This window comes from Oryctolagus cuniculus, chromosome 3, assembly GCF_051225735.1.
Source record: "Oryctolagus cuniculus isolate XC-2025 breed Fujian yellow rabbit chromosome 3, ASM5122573v1, whole genome shotgun sequence".
NCBI classification, from domain to species: Eukaryota; Metazoa; Chordata; class Mammalia; order Lagomorpha; family Leporidae; genus Oryctolagus; species Oryctolagus cuniculus.
In genome coordinates, this window is record NC_142869.1 from 140,073,578 (window position 1) to 140,090,189 (window position 16,612).

Below are 16,612 nucleotides of genomic sequence, written 5' to 3' on the forward strand. Positions count from 1 at the left end.
GCTGTCAGACGCTGGATATAATTTGAAAGAAACTTCTACAGGACTTGCTAATTAATTGGATGTCAGGGTGGGGAAAAAAAATCAAAGATGACTCCAACAATTTGACCTGCTCATCTGTCTGGAAGGGTGGAGTTGGCCCTAGCTGAGATGGGGAAGAAAACTGGAGGAGCAGTTGAGGCAAGTGGATTAGGACCAGGGGTTCAGGCATGCTAAGTTGGAGCTTTCTGTGAGATATTTGCTGTGGTTTGGATGTATCCTCCAAAATCTCTGTGTTTCAGCTTACTCACCTCTGTGATGGTATTAAGAGCTAAGCATTTAGGAAGTGACTGGGCCTCATGACCTTTGGCCCTTCCATTCCTTCCAAGCTGTGAGTACACAGCTGTCCTCTTTCCCCTCAGGAGGATACAGCAGCAAAGCACCACCTAGGAAGCAGAGAGGAGCTCTCTTCAGACAGTGATCTGCCAGCAACTTGAACTTCCTAGTCCCAAAGATGGTGAGAAATAGTTGTTGTTTTTTTTAAAAAGATTTATTTATTTATTTATTTGAAAGGCAGAGTTACACAGAGAGAGAGGAGAGGCAGAGAGAGAGGTCTTCTATCCTCTGGTTCACTCCCCAAATGGCCACGACAGCCAGAGCTGTGCAGGAACCCAAAGACTTGGGCCATCTTGTACTGCTTTCCCAGGCCATAGTAGAGAGCTGAATTGGAAGTGGAGCAGCCGGGACTAGAACTGGTGCCCATATAGGATGCCGGCACTTCAGGCCAGGGTGTTAATCTGCTGTGCCACAGCGCCAGCTCAGAGAAATAGATTTCTATTAGTTATAAACTGTCCACTCGCAACTGTTTTGTTATAGCAGCACAGACAGACTAAAACTGTATCTGAGTAGAGAGATCAAGAAGCCAGTTACATAAGTCTGGAATCCAGAGTAAACTCCGGCTGGAAGCTGGAGATTTAAACTTGGAGGTGTCAGTATTTAAATGGAAATAATAATGGAAGTACCTACATAAATGTCCACTGTTCTCAGTCAGAAAACCACATATTCACTGAAAAGGCTTGAGCTAATGCACAGGAGCGTTCAGAGCCCCTCTAGAAGGTGGAGCCCCTCACTGGAGACTTAATCCTAGGTGGTAAGGGACTTTCTGTCATTCTTTTCTACTGGAAGGTAGGATTCATAATACAATTGAGATTCCCTTCTTAATACCAAAATTTCAAATACTGAATTATTAAATTTTAAGGCTAAAATTTCAAATGGCAGGAGACGAGTGAGTCAATCAGAGGTGTGGATATATTGATGTATACCATGCCCTGCCAAGGTAAAATGCCTTCTTGATTCCATAGATTAAATGTGCGAATTAAATTCCAAAATCTCATTGTTTTAAGCAGTTCTTATTAACAAACATTTTATTCCTCTATTTCTGAAATAGAAAAAAAAAAAGTTGAATTTTTCTGTTAAGTTTAAGGATTTCCTCTAGGTAAATTTAAGTATGGAATATTTGTTTTAACTCTTAACTGTGTAACTTTGTTTTTCTGTACATATCCATCTTTTTTTGTTTGTATTTTTCTTTCCCTAATCATGATAAATCTCCTGTCCCCGCAGTGAATCACACTCAGTAGAGTACATGCTTCAAGGTGTGGCTGCAGATGTTGGACTGATTTGCACTGATTCTCCCTTAATGCTCATTGTGACCATTGGCACTCAGGGGGTAGAACAGAGTGAAACTGCAAGCCCTGTGTCCTGATTAATATAACGGAAACCCAGTAGCTAGAAATCTAAAGGAACATGGATGACTTGAGTTCAGAAAAAGACAAGACCTGAGCATTCACTTACCAAGGGCAGATGCTGGTGTCATACAAGGTAGTAAGAAGAATTTAGTTTAGAAATACTTGGTAGATCTGGATAATTATAAAATATGTAGAAACTAGAAAGCATACTTCTAACTAACTCACTAGCCTAAGAAATGGCCTCAAGGAAAATGTAAAAATACTTTGAACTGAAGGAAAAGGAAAACTTTAAAATTTGTAAGCAGTTGCTAAAGCCATGTTTATTGGGAAATGTATAGATTAAATACATGTATTAAGAAAAATGAAAACTCAAAACTCAACCTAAATTTCTACCTTAAGGAACTAGAGAAACAGTGCAAATTAAATCCAAGACGATTATAAGCAGGAAAATAATAAATATTTGAGTGAAATTTAGAGATTAATGAAATTTAAACAAAAATTGGAGAGAAAGCAAAACCAAAAACTGACCCTTCAAAATGACCAGGAAAATAAAAAAAACATGATACACCCTCTAATCAGACCAACTGAGAGAAAAGGAAGCACAGATTATCAGTTATCAGAAATGACAGAAAGGATGCAATCGCCGGTCCCACAGTCATTAAGAGCAAACAAGAATATTAGAAAGAGCTTAATGCTTATAAGTTTGATAATTTAAATAAGAAGATCCAATTCCTTTTAAGATATTAAAAAAAAAAAAAACCATAGAAGGGTAAAACTACTAAGTTGTCCCTTCTTCATCAAAATTAATTTTTTCTTTAAAAGACACTGTTAAAATGAAAAGACAAGCTACAGACCGGAGGAACATATTGGCAAAAATATTCAGAATATATTAAAGACCCACACAATTCAATAATAATAAAATAACCTATTACAAATCTGACGGAAGATTTCAGCAGACATTTTATTGAAGAAAATACCAAGATGGAAGATAAACACAAAGATACCCACTATTATCAACAAGAAAATACAAAGAAAACAGTGGGATACTCACAGTACACCTATTAGAATAGCTAAAGGTATGGCCTGGAAAAGCAGTAGAAGATGGCCAAAGCGCTTGGGCCCTGCACCCACGTGGGAGACCTGGAGGAAGCTCCTGGCTCCTGGCTTCTGATTGGCTCTGCTCCAGCCATTGTGGCCATTTGGGGAGTGAACCAGCAGATGGAAGATCTTTGCCTCTCACTGTCTGTAACTCTACCTCTCAAATAAATAAATAAATAAAAATCTTTTTAAAAAAAGAATAGCTAAAGGAAGCAAACAACAACAATATCAAATGCTCACAAGGAGGCAGAATATCCAGAAATCTGTGCATGTTGATATTGGCAGAATGCCAAATGGCACAGCCACTTTGGAAAACAGTTTTCCATTTTTCTTTTATGATTGATGAATTTAAAAGGCAGAACAACAGAGAGAGGGTGAGATGATATCAACCTTTCATCTACTGACTCACTCCACAAATGACTGCAACAGCCAGGCCTAAGGCAGGCTGAATGCCAGGAGCCAGGCACGCCGTCCTGGTCTCCCGCTTGAGCTGCAGGGTCCTGAGCGCTTTGGTCATCCTCTGCTGCCTTCCAAGGTATGTTAGCAGGAAGCTGGATCAGAAGCAGAGCATCAGGGACTCAAACAAATGCTCCAACACAGGATGCTGGCATTACAGCAGTGGCAGCCTTGCCCACTGCACCAAAACACTAACCCTTCCAATTTCTTAAAACTATCCCTACAGTTTTATCCAGGAGAAATGAAAGCCTATTTTCCACAAAACTACTTGCACTTCAATGTTTATAGCATTCTTAACTATTCTAGCAAAAAAAAAAAATTCCATCAACTGGTGAATAGATGGACCAAATATGGTTCATTTATATGCTGGAATACTACTAAGCAATAAAAAGGCATCAGTTACCAAAACATGCAACAATGCATTGTGCCCATTGAACAAAGCCAAATCCATGCTGTATGGCTCTGTTTACATGATACTTTGGAAAGGGCAGAGCTACGGCTTCAGAATACAGATCGGTTGTTGCTGCATCCTGGGAACAGAGTGGTTGGGTTGACAACAAAGCATCATGAGGGAACTTTCCTGGGGATGAAAGCTGCTGTATCATGATAGTGGCAGAAGTTAAATGACTATGCATTCATCGAAAGTCAAAGAACTGTACACCTTAAAAAGACGAACTTTTTTTAACTTTAATAAATATAAATTTCCAAAGTACAGCGTTTGTATTATAGCAGCTTTTCCCCCCATAACCACCCTCCCACCCGCAACCATCCCATCTCCCACTCCCTCTCCCATCCCATTCTTCATCAAGATTCATTTTAAATACAGAAGATCAACTTAGTATATACTAAGTAAAGATTTCAACAGACTGCACCCACACAGACACACAAAGTATAAAGTACTGTTTGAGTACTAGTTATACCATTAATTCGCATAGTACAACACATTAAGGACAGAGATCCTACATGGGGAGTAAGTGCACAGTGATTCCTGTTGTTGATTTAACAATTGACACTCTTATTTATGGTGTCAGTGATCACCTGAGGCTCTTATCATGAGCTGCCAAGGCTATAGAAGCCTCTTGAGTTCACCAACTCCAATCTTATTTAGACAAGGCCATAGTCAAAAGTGTAAGTTCTCTCCTCCCTTCAGAGAAAGGTACTTCCTTCTTTGATGGCCCATTCTTTCTGCTGGGATCTCACTCACAGATATCTTTCATTTAGGTTTTGTTTTGTTTTGTTTAGCCAGAGTGTCTTGGCTTTCCATGCCTGAGAAACTCTCATGGGCTTTTTAGCCAGATCTGAATGCCTTCAGGGCTGATTCTGAGGCCAGAGTGCTGTTTAGGACATCTGCCATTCTATGATAAAAGACGAACTTTATTGTGTAAAATATGTCTCAATATGACTATATTTTTGAAGAAAGACCCAACTATATGCTGGTTACTAGAAGCACCATTTAAGTATAAGTAGAGATAGAAAGTTAAATGTTTGATAATACAATCCAAAGAATGGTAGTCTGGCTATGTTAAATCAAGGTAGACTTTCCTTAAGCCAAAAGATTTTTTTTTTTTAAGATTTATTTATTTGAAAGGCAGAGTTACAGAAAAGCAGAGGTGGAGGGCAGGGGGAGGATCTTCCATCTTCTGGTTCACTCCTCAAAACAGCCAGAGCTGGGCCTGATCTGAAGCCAAGAGCCAGGAGCTTTTTCTGGTCTCCCATGCCAGTTCTGGGTCTCCCATGCCGGTTCAGAGGTCCAGGGACTTGGGCCATGTTCTACTGCTTTCCCAGGCCATAACAGAGAGCTGGATTGGAAGTGGAGCAGCTGGGACTCAAACCGGTGCCCATATGGGATGCTGGCATTGTAGGTGTCAGCTTTACCTGCTATGCCACAGCACCAGCCCTGCCAAGAGATGTTTTATAAAAACATTCCATGATAAATAAAGGCTGATAAAATAATCCTAAATCTAAAACAATAGTTTGGGTTTGTAACATTCTTCTCAGCAGCTAATAGAACAAGTATACAAAATATACACAAACCAGTAAATTCATAGAATATTTAAACAACACACTGAACCGATCAGTCCCACTTGAAGTGTATAACATTAGTTGCAGAATGTATGCTCCTTTCAAGTGCACAAGGAATAGTCACCAAACAGAGCACCGTGAGTGAAACTTCAAAGAATTGCAGTCAGAGTGTATGTTCCCTGCGTGCTGCAGAATTAAACTAGGAAGCGATAACGAAGCCAATCAGAAACCCCAATTGTCTGAACATCAATAAAAATCTTCTAAGTAGGGATGGGCCTTTGGCATAGAGATTAAGATGTTGCTTGTGACATCCATACCCCATATCTAAGTGCCTGGGAGTGGTTTCAAGCTTCATTTCAATTCTAGCTTCCTGCTAAAGTGTCCCCTGGAAAGTAGCAGGTGATGGCTCAAGTCGTTGAGTCCCAGTCACCTACATGGGAAACCACGCTTGAGTTCCTGGCTCCTGGCTTCAACCTGGCCTGTTGCGGGCAGTTGAGAAGTAAACCAGTGTACGGGAACTCGCTCTCTCTCCATTCCCTTTCAAATAAATAAATAGTTTTTAAAACCTTCTAAACCATCTCTATATGTCAAAAAAGAAATCATAATGAAATTAGAAAATATTTTAATCTATATTTAAAATATAATTCAAGATATTTTTGCTAAAGTACTGCTAAGAGAAAGATTTATACTGCTAAATGCATAAAATTTTAAAAAAATTGTTGATCCAGACTTAAGAAGCTAGGACAATAATTTAAGCCAAATAAGTACTAAGATATAGTAAAGAGTAGAAGTAATTAAAATAGAAAACAAATGAGTCACAGAGAACAACAGTAGCCTAATGGTGTTTTTGAAAACATTTTAAAAAATGGGGCCTGCGCTGCGGCTCAATAGGCTAATCCTCCACCTAGCGGCGCCAGCACACCAGGTTCTAGTCCCAGTCGGGGCGCCGGATTCTTTCCCGGTTGCCCCTCTTCCAGGCCAGCTCTCTGCTGTGGCCCAGGAAGGCAGTGGAGGATGGCCCAAGTGCTTGGGCCCTGCACCCCATGGGAGACCAGGAGAAGCACCTGGCTCCTGCCTTCGGATCAGCGTGGTGCGCCGGCTGCGGCAGCCATTGGAGGGTGAACCAACGGCAAAGGAAGACCTTTCTCTCTGTCTGTCTCTCTCACTGTCCACTCTGTCAAAAAAAAAAAAAGAAAAAAGAAAAAAACATTAAAAAAAATGGATAAACACCCAGCAAGACCGTGACAAAGGAAGAAACATGAATCAGTAATATCAGAAGTATATCAGAAATGGGCAGAGTACTATAAGCCATTTACATGAAAAAGATAATAACGGGTGAACTCCATCCCATGTTGGAGCGCCTAAGTTTAAAACCTCGCTCCTGACTCCAGCTTCCTGCTAATGCAGACCGTGGGAAACAGTGATGACAGCTCAAGTACTTGGATTCCTGAAACTTACATGGGGAAATCTGGATTGAGTTCCTGGTTCCTGGCCTATGCCCACCCCAGCCCATCATTTGTGGGCATTTGGAGAAAGAACCAGGAATGGGGTGTCTCTCCCTCTCTCTCTCTCTCTCTTTCTCTCTCTCCCTCTCTCTCTCGTTCTTGATATGTCGACCATGTCAACCTCTCAATTTTTTTTTTTTTTAATCTTAAGATGTCCAGGCTCCTGGCTTTATTGTAGCCATTTGAGTAAATCAGTAGATATAAGATCTCTTGGTCTCTCCCTGTCTATGCAACTCTGCCTTTCGAACAAATAAATCTTTAAAAAAATAATAAAACCTTTAAGATACTGGCATATCATGAACAACTTAATGCCAATACATTTGAAACTTAAATTAACTGAACAAACTCCTTATAAACCACTTCCCAAAACTGGCACAAGAAGGGACAAGGGAAAATATAATTACTCCAATATTTATTGAAGAAATCAATTTCATAAGTAGTCCTTTCCAAAAAGTACCTTCCAAGATCAGATGACTTCATTCACACATTCCAGTAAACACTGAAGGATGAAATAATACCAATTTTACACAATAATGCAAGAAAAAGAAGTGAAAGTATGATGAGAAATTACAAATAAAGTTGCTTTTATGTGTGCATACTGAAAATACAAAAGAATATATTAACACACTATCAGAACCAATATTTTGTTTCCATACATTAGTGACAAACAACTGGGAAATGAAACATAAGTACTATTTACAGCATAAAAGTGAATATAGGTATCAGAATATGTACAATACTTCTATACCCAGAAAATCGCACATGTCTATGAGGGAGATTTTTAAAGACTAAATAAGTGTTCATGGCTCAGAAAGCTTAGTAGTGCTATGTCAGTGACCCCTCGCATGATTACTCAGTGTCATCTCTCTCAAAATCTCTCCCAGTAGGCTTTTTGTGAGTGCTGACAAGGTGAACCAGAAATCTAGAGGGGGAGGAAAGAATCTAGAAATGACAGGACAAATTTTTAAAAGAAAAACAAATTTGTCAGACTGATGTGTCCAACTCCAATACTTACTCTAAAGCTATAGTCTTCAAGATGGTGCTGACGGTAAGAGAGGTGCAGATTAATAGGAGGAAATCCCTGGTCTAACAAGAAGTCCACGTGTGAAGATCCCCAGTGGATGACAGAGGCATCAGTGCAATTCAGAAGAGAAAGAATGATCCTCAAAGACCCATAGCTGGCCCTCACTTCTCCCGCACAACACATACAAAAAGTAGTTCTAGATATATCAGAGACTGAAATGAGAGGAGTAAAACCATGCAGATTCTAGGGGCAGAAATGATGGGCAAGTGTTCTTAGAGTAGGCAAAACTTCTTTCCCATAAGAACTCATCAAAAAGAAAAAGAGCAATAAATTGGACAGCATTTAAGTTTAGGAACTCCTATTGATCAAAGATATCACTAAGAGAATGCAAAGAAAGCCCTGACCACATGATGTGGGTTGCATGACATATTTGACAACAAATGAATATCCAGAAAATATAACCCCTATGGTTAATAATAAAAAGTCAAACAGTCCACTTTTTAAAAAAGATTTATTTATTTGAAAGGCAAAGTTACACATCCACAGGGAGAAAGAGATCTTCCATCCACTAGTTACTTCCCAAATGGCTGCAATGACAAGGGTAGGCTAGAAGCCAGAGCCAGGAGCTTCCTCTGGGTCTCCCACATAGGTGCAGGGACCCCAGGACTTGGGCCATCTTCCACTGCTTTCCCAGGACCATTAGCAGGGAGCTGGATCAGAAGTGGAGCAGCTGAGACTTGAACCAGAGTGAATATGGGATGCTGGTGTCACAGGCGACATCAGCTTAACAGGCTACACCACAACACTGGCCCCCAACAACCCACTTTTTCTAAATGGGCAAGAACTGTAGGAGACCCCTCATTCAAAAGAATTCCTAGATGGATAGTTAGCATGAAAAATGCCTGTCCTGATGATTCAGCTCGGGAAGGGGAATCACAGAGCCATGAGATATCAGTGCACTTTTCAGAACAGCAAGCATGAAAATGCCAAATGGAGTAAGGATGTGGGAGTGACTGCAGCTCCCTTACATTGCTGATGGGCATGTGGTGAAACTATTTCAGGAAACCAGCAATTTCCTAAAAAGATAAACACATGCCTGTCTTCCTCTCCAGCAATTCCACTCCTGGGTTATGCTTCAAAGTCATGAGTGTGTGTTTGCCCACTGAAAAGTTGTGTACAAGGAAACTCAAAGGAGCTTCTTTCATGGACATCAAGACTGAAAACAATAGAATGGATACAAAAAAGTTGTGTGCAGTAGGGCCAGCATTGTGGCACAACAGGTTAAGCCCCAACCTGTGACACCAGCATCCCATGTAAGCAATTGTTTGAGAGCTGCCTGCTCCACTTTCCATCCAGCTCCATGCTTATGTACTGGGAAGGCAGTGGAAGATGGCCCAAGTGCTTGGCCCCTGCCACCCACATGGGAGACCTGGATGGAGTTCTGGCTCCTGGCATTGGCCTGGCCCAGCTCTCACTGTTATGGCTATTTGGAGAGTGAATCAACAGATAGAAGACATCTCTCTCTGATTCTCCCTCTCTCTCTGTAATTTCCTATCAAATACATAGATAAATCTTTTTTGTTAAAAAATATGTGTTATAATGAAAGACTGATAACAACATGGATAAATCTTATAGACATTATGTTGAAAGAAATAAGCCAGAAACGGAAAACTTATCAATTCAGTCATCTTAATAGCGGTTACTTCAGAGTGTGGTATGTGGTGGCAACATTATTGTCAGAAACAAGATACAACAGAGTTTTCTGGAGAAATAGCCCATATTTTGATTTGTGTGGTGGTTTCACTGGTGGATATGAACATTCAGTTGAGCTGTTTCCATCAGATTTATGTAGTTTATGCACTCCAGTATATGTGTTTTTTATATCTCAAAAACCAACAACACCCTCACACCTTACAATGATTCTTCTGTCTTTTAGGCCAAATGCAGTCTCCCATGAGTCAGTGAGTATCATCAGCTCAGTGATAAAAAAAAATGTGTGTGTGTGTGTGTGTGTGTGTGTATAAAACAAAGACAGAAGGGGAAGAGAAAATCCGAGATTTAAGTTTCCCTCTTTTAAAAATCCTGCTATATTTTTAACAGCCCTACAAGGGAGATGCTACTGCCCCTTTTTATTCTTAATTTAAATATTTATTTTATTTATTTGAAAGGCAGAGTGACAAAGAGGGAGAGATAAAAAGAGAAATATCCCATCTGCTGGTTCACTCCCCAAATGGCCACAGCTGGGGCTTGGCCAGACCAAAGCCAGAAGCCTGCAACTCCATCCTGGTTTTTCACATGGCCTGGTTTTTCACAAGTGCTTGGGCCATCATCTGCTGCCTTCCCAAGTGCATTAGCAGGGAGCTGGATTAGAAGCAGTGCAGAGGGCACTTGAACCAGTAGTCCAGTAGGGGTTGCAGGCATCACAAGCGGCAGCCTAGCCTGCTGTGCCACAACTCCAGCCCCCTCCTTTTCCTTTTATGAATGAGGAATGGAAGCTGGGAGTTCAGAGGTATTTTCAAGGCCCTGCTAGGTAAGGTGCAGAGCCAGGACTCAAACCCTAACCACACTTTACCACATGACATCATGGCTACATTTTGGTGAGGCTGGGCTAGTCGGTTTACTCAGTACTTCATTCTTTAATGGCAACATACATCCTAGATCGAATCCTTGAGAAAAACCTTGGAATCCTAGTTAGTGGGAATGTAGCCACTGTCAACAGCAATCCAGAGACCCTGGGTTTACATCTGCCAAAAGCAAAGGTGGAATATTTGCATTATGCCTGTACAGTATTCCAAGAGGCCCCAAAGCCTTAGTGGTGAGGAGCTGGTCCATTTCTGATTTGAGCCTGGCCCTGGACTAGGAGCACCGCCAAGGAAGTTCATGTGTGGGGAAGAACCGGACAGCACTGACCGGTTGAAGCCAGGCCCACGTCTTCATTCCTACTGGAAATGCTCTTGGGTCACCGTGGAAGACTGCAGTGAAGTTTGTAACCCTGCAGTCATTCTCAGCTGGGCTTTCAATCTTCAGTAAGTCATGAGCAGCCAGTGGGGAGCCGGTGGGGTTCAGTTGTCATGGGAATCAGACTATTTTAAATGCAGACGTGAAAGGAAGAAAAGGCACTGAACACAGCATACTGCTTGGAAAATCTGACTTGTGGTGCTGAGACAACGTGATGGAACTATTAGCACAGCAAGGGCTAGGAAGTTATTTCCAGGATATCATAGCCTCTGTCCCTCGATTCACAAACTTAATGAACAATAAGAATCATTAGGTATCTATGTTAAAATAGAGTCACCTGGAAAAGCCTCTCCCAGACTAGTTCTCATCAGTTAATTCTTCCAAAGGTACATTGTTTTAAATATTAAGCCCACATCAGGGCAACTCAGCACCAGCCCCTGAGAGTCAAGAGAGCGCTCTGTGGAGCTGAGGTTTCAGGAAGGACCCATGGGTGAGCCAGGGTGGCAAATACACTTCCTGCGATGAAGAGGACAGTAAGTGACGATAATTATTCTGGTTGCAAATCAGTGCCAGCCATGCTAAAATCAAATCACAAACAGACACGAGAGAAGAATATATACTCCTGTAGAAGTAGAAAATGACAAATAGAAACCAAAACGGCCAAGGTGAGCATTAAAGAGAAACACACAAACTAACCGTGGCACCCATCACAAAGTGATGATCTGACAGAGCCACTTTCTTTAAGGATCGTGCAGTCATGTTCATGATGAATGCAGGGGTATTGCTCTCAGACACTGTCTTCGAAACCAGGATCTACTGAGCATCTGTTGGCTGGAAGACCCTCCAGGAAGCTGTGAACGGGAAGTGGGAGCAGGTAATGGGCCTCATCCTCATACCTGAGGCTTTAAGTGGAGGACTCCGTTCCTTCCAAATTTTCCTCTGCTCTCGCTTCAGATGAAAAGATGATGATATCTCTGGCCCATGGTTTGAGTAAAGATTGTTGAAATGAAGATGCTTGTGTAGAGTTGTTGTTTATCCCCCCACAGAAAGCTAAACAAGACATAAAATTAAAGCAAGTCAATTCAGTGGAAAGTAAGGAGTGCTTTGAAAATGGATGATATCTCCTTCCTTGTTGGGTGATGAAGTCACAAAGCATCTGAATTTACTAAATGATTTAGGGCCTCATGTTGTGTTATTTTATATGGTTCCAGATTGTTCTACCAGGGCCTGTGTTGTGGCACAGTGGGTTAAGCCACCGTGGGCAATGCCAGCATCCCATATCAGAGGGCATGTTCAAGTTCCAGCTGCTTTGCTTCCTATGCGGTTGTCTGTTATGCCTGGAAAAGCAGTGAAGAGGACCCAAGTTCTTGGGCCCCTGCCACCTTCGTGAGAGACCTGGATGGAATTCTAGGTTCCTGGCTTCCGCCTGAACCAGACCCAGCTGTTGTGGCCATTTGGAGAGTGAACCAGCTGATGGAAGACAGCTCTCTCTGTCTCCCCCCACCCCAGTGTGTGTATGTGACTCTGTCTTTCAAATAAATAAATCTGTTAAAAAAAACTTTTTTCTAGTTATTTTGGAACATATGTCTCTGTCATAGTCATCTTTAAAAAAAAAAAAGATTTATTGATTTATTTATTTGAAAGCAGAGTGACAGAGAAAGAGAGGGAAAAAAAAATCTTCCATCCACTATTTCACTCTTCAAATATCTGCAATAGCCAGGGCTGGGCCAGACTGAAACCAGGAGCCAGGAACCCCATCCAGGTCTGCCACATGGGTGGCAGGAACCCAAATACTTGGGCCGTTTTCTGTGCCTTCCCTAGCAGGAAACTGGATCAGAAGCGGAGCAGCTGGGACTCAAACTGGGTCTCCAAGGTGGGATGCGAGTGTCTCAAACCACAGCTTCACCCACACGCTGCAATGGCAGGCCCAGACAGTCATCTTCAGATGAGGAGTCTCTCTGGAGAGATGCTGAGCCAGAGGTAGTCTAGGGAGTCCTGGGCTTATGGAGGTAATGCAAGCTCTGGCCATGGATGAATTTGCAAAAAGCAATAGTGAAAAGAAGGGAAGGCCAAGCTTGCCAGCCAAGAGCTTTGGGTTACAGGTGCCAAATAAGAAACTGTCACAGCCCAGAGATTAATAAAACAGGCAAGGGCAGAAATGTATCTATGGGACTTGACAGTGAGTTTAAATGACTATTAAGGGCATTCCTATTGCTGTTTAAGTTGGGTAAAATGCAGATTGCAGTGGCTTGAAGGATGAATCTCAAATAAGGGATAGACAGTAAATGTTGGTTTCAGTTTCCAGAAACTTTATTCCCAGAGAAAGTGGTTGTTACAGGTTGAACTGTGACCTTTAAAGAAACACACTGAGTGGCAGGCATTGGCATAGCAGTTAAGTCACCACTTGGAATACCTGCATCTCATCCAAGTACCTGCTTTGAGTTTTGGCTCCTCCACTTTCTATCCAGCTTCCTGCTAATGAGTACCCTGGGAGGCAGCCGCTGGTGGCTCAAGTACTTGGGTCCCTGACACCCAGGTGCAGTTGTAGATGGAGTTCCAGGCTTCTGGCTTCAGCCTGACCCAGCCTTGGCTGTTTTGGGCACGGGGGGAGTAAACCAATGGATGGAAGACCTCTGTCTCTCTGCCTTTCAAATACAAATGAAAGTAAATTAAAAAAAATTCAGGCACCCATTAATTCTTAACTTCACTGTGACCTTATTTGGAAATAGGACCACTGTAGATATAATTAGTTCAGGTGAGATAATTAGGGTGGGCAAGCATCCTTATAAAGAGGGGAATTCAGACCGTGAGGTGGACATGAAGAAGGCCATCTGTAAGCCCAGGAGAGAGCCAGGCACAGATTCTCCCTTGGAACAATATGAAGGAACCCTCCCTGCTGATACCTTGATTTCAGCCTTCTATCCTCCAGAACGCCAAGGCAATAAATTCCTGTGGTTTAAACCACCCAGTTTGTATATTTTGTTATAGCAATCCTGGGAAGTAAATACAGAGCTGTAGAAGCTATAAAGAAAAATGCAGGGTTGTCCAAAGCTAATCTCTTTAAAGTGGAAAAATGGAATGTATTTTCATGCTCAGGAGAGGAAGAAGATAGAGAACGGGGCGGGGGGGGGAGGTAATAGACAGGGTGTGACACTGAAGGTGTTTTACAAACCCTTAGCAACCTACAGTAAGAAAGGCATTGTCCAGTGTAGCTCACATGCACATACATAATTTAAACAATGTTTAATATACCTTTACTACGTATAAAAGTAATGATAAAATGATGCTAACCTCAAATAATAATTGGTAACCAACTAAATTAGTAAACGATGTTTTTAAAATAGAGGACAGGCAGGGATTAGCCTAGGACTAAAGAGAGGGCCTTGTCTTTTTTTTCTTTTTAATATTTATTTTATTTATTTGAAAGAGTTACAGAGAGAGAAAGAGACACAGAGAGAGAGGTCTTTCATCCACTGGTTCACTCCCCAGATGGCCGCAATGGCCAGAGCTGCGCTGATCCGAAGCCAGGAGCCAAGAGCTTCTTCCAGGTCTCCCACATGGGTGCAGGGGCCCAAGGACTTGAACCATCTTCCACTGCTTTCCCAGACCATAGCAGAGAGCTGGATTGGAAGTGGAGCAGCTGGGACTCAAACCAGCACCCATATGGGATGCCAGTGCTGCAGGCTGGGGCTTTAACCCACTGCACCACAGCCACAGCGCTGCCCCAGCCTTGTCTTCTACTGGAGCACAAAGTACTGGGGGAGCATGCTGGGGCGGGGGCGGGGGTGGGATGTAGCTAGGGTCCTGTAGAGTGAAAAGCCGAGTGTTCTCAGCAGCTGGGCATGCCCCCTAGAAGAGGAGAGAAGGCTGCATGCTGGGCACTGAGTGGAGCAGATGTGTGTGGACAAGAGGCCTAAGGAATGGCATAGATTTGTAGTAGCTACGGTGGGGAATGGCAAAGGGAGCAACATTAAAAGAAAACAGAGACATAGCAACACATAGCCACGTGTGTCCTGGCCCTCCAGGTGCCGGTGGCCGAGGAGCTGCTGTCTTCCGGCAGGTATCGGACACCCTCATGCCTGCTGCACTTGTTGAGCCTCTTCCTTCCCTATCTTCTCCAGTCACTTTTCCTCTGTTTCTAGCACTCTCGGCTCGACCCTGCTTGCTCTAGAGCATAAAACTGGGCTGATGTCATTTTTTCCTTTTACGCCTTCCCTAATCCGAGAAAACCACTAGATTTCAACAAATACATATCACTTCATTGATTTATCTGCTTCCAAGAGTCTTGTTACTGAGCATGTGGTTTTTCAGTGTCAGCATCACCTGAGAATTTGTGGTAAAAAGAAATTCCAGGCCAGTTCCAAACCATCTGAGTCAGAAAATATATTTTAACAAGATACATACTTGATTCACAGATGTGCTGAAGTCTAAGAAGCATCATCCTATAAGCAGTTCCCAACGTGACTTCATATTAGGATCTTCTGGACAGTTCCAGGAAAATTATGTCTAGACTGAATTAGAAGCTGTCTGGGCAGAACTTAGGCCTTAGTGTTCTACTGCATAACCAGAGCTGACCCTGGTGTCCTACGACCTTGCCGCATGTGTCTCATGTCCCACAGTCTGTTTAGCTATGAGGGCATTTAACCCAACCTTCAATCCAATGGATGGATCTGCACTCTGTCAGATGTTGGCTAGACATGGTTTGATCCCTCAGTCCTGGTCTCCTACCTCCCAATATGATACATTTCCCCTCTAGACCTATTCCAAAATTCAAAATTGTTTTTTCTATTGAACCAACTTTTTCTCCCTTTACCTGTACCTACTGATTCTGGATCTACCCACTTGGGACTATACAAAGCAAAAGTAATCTCTAAGTAGCTGGGGTGTTATTTTTTGCAGGTCTCTTGATATACTTTCCCTTTCCCTGGGAAGCAGAAGGCAAATGATACCCAGGAAGCGAAAGTTTCTGACGTAGAGGCACTTCTTCAGTTCCTCTCTAACTATATAAATGAGCAGGGGGCAGGCATTTGGTCTAACAGCTAACATGCCAGTTGGGACACCCACAGCCCATATCAGAGTGCCTGGATTTGAGTCCAAGCTCCTCTCCCAATTCCAACTTCCTACTTGTGCCATCCATATGGGAGACCTGGATTGAGTTCCCCTCTCCGAGTTTTGGCCTAGCTCAGCCCCAGTTGTGGGGATCTGGGGGAGTAAACCAATGGATGGGAGCTCTCTCTGTCTCTGCCTTTCAAATAAATAAGTTTTAAAAGAAAAGAAAGACTTCATTGCTGTGCATGGGTCAGGGTAGGTGAGTGGAGAGTGACAGTAGGAGTCATTGGGGTGGGTGGTGATTGAGAACAGAGAAAGGAAGAGATGGGGAAGAAATCTCAGTGGGTTTCTCAGCTCTTTCCTCATCCTTTTGGCTTCACAGAGGAAACACTGGGGGAGAAGTAGAGTGGGAAATGAGCTAGAACCAACCAGAGATGTTTGGGGAAATCCTAGAGTAGGAAGGGAGACACCTCCTTCTGCTCTATTCCTTCCTTCCGCCTCCTCCTCCTCCCCCTCCTCCCCCTCCTCCCCCTCCCTTCCTCCTCCTCCTCTCTCACTGTCTGTCTGTCTATCTATCTATCTCCCTCCCTTCCTCCCTCCCTCCCTCCCTCTGCAAAGCATAGGCTTACGCTATGAAAAATTTCCAAGGACACAGCTGTGCAAGTGTCCAGTGCCTGAGAAACACAACTGATTGACACACTGCTGCTGGTATGTAGACTGGACATGATCAGAAAACTCTGAGGGAGCGAGCCCAAGCACAGCTTTGCAGACTGCTACGT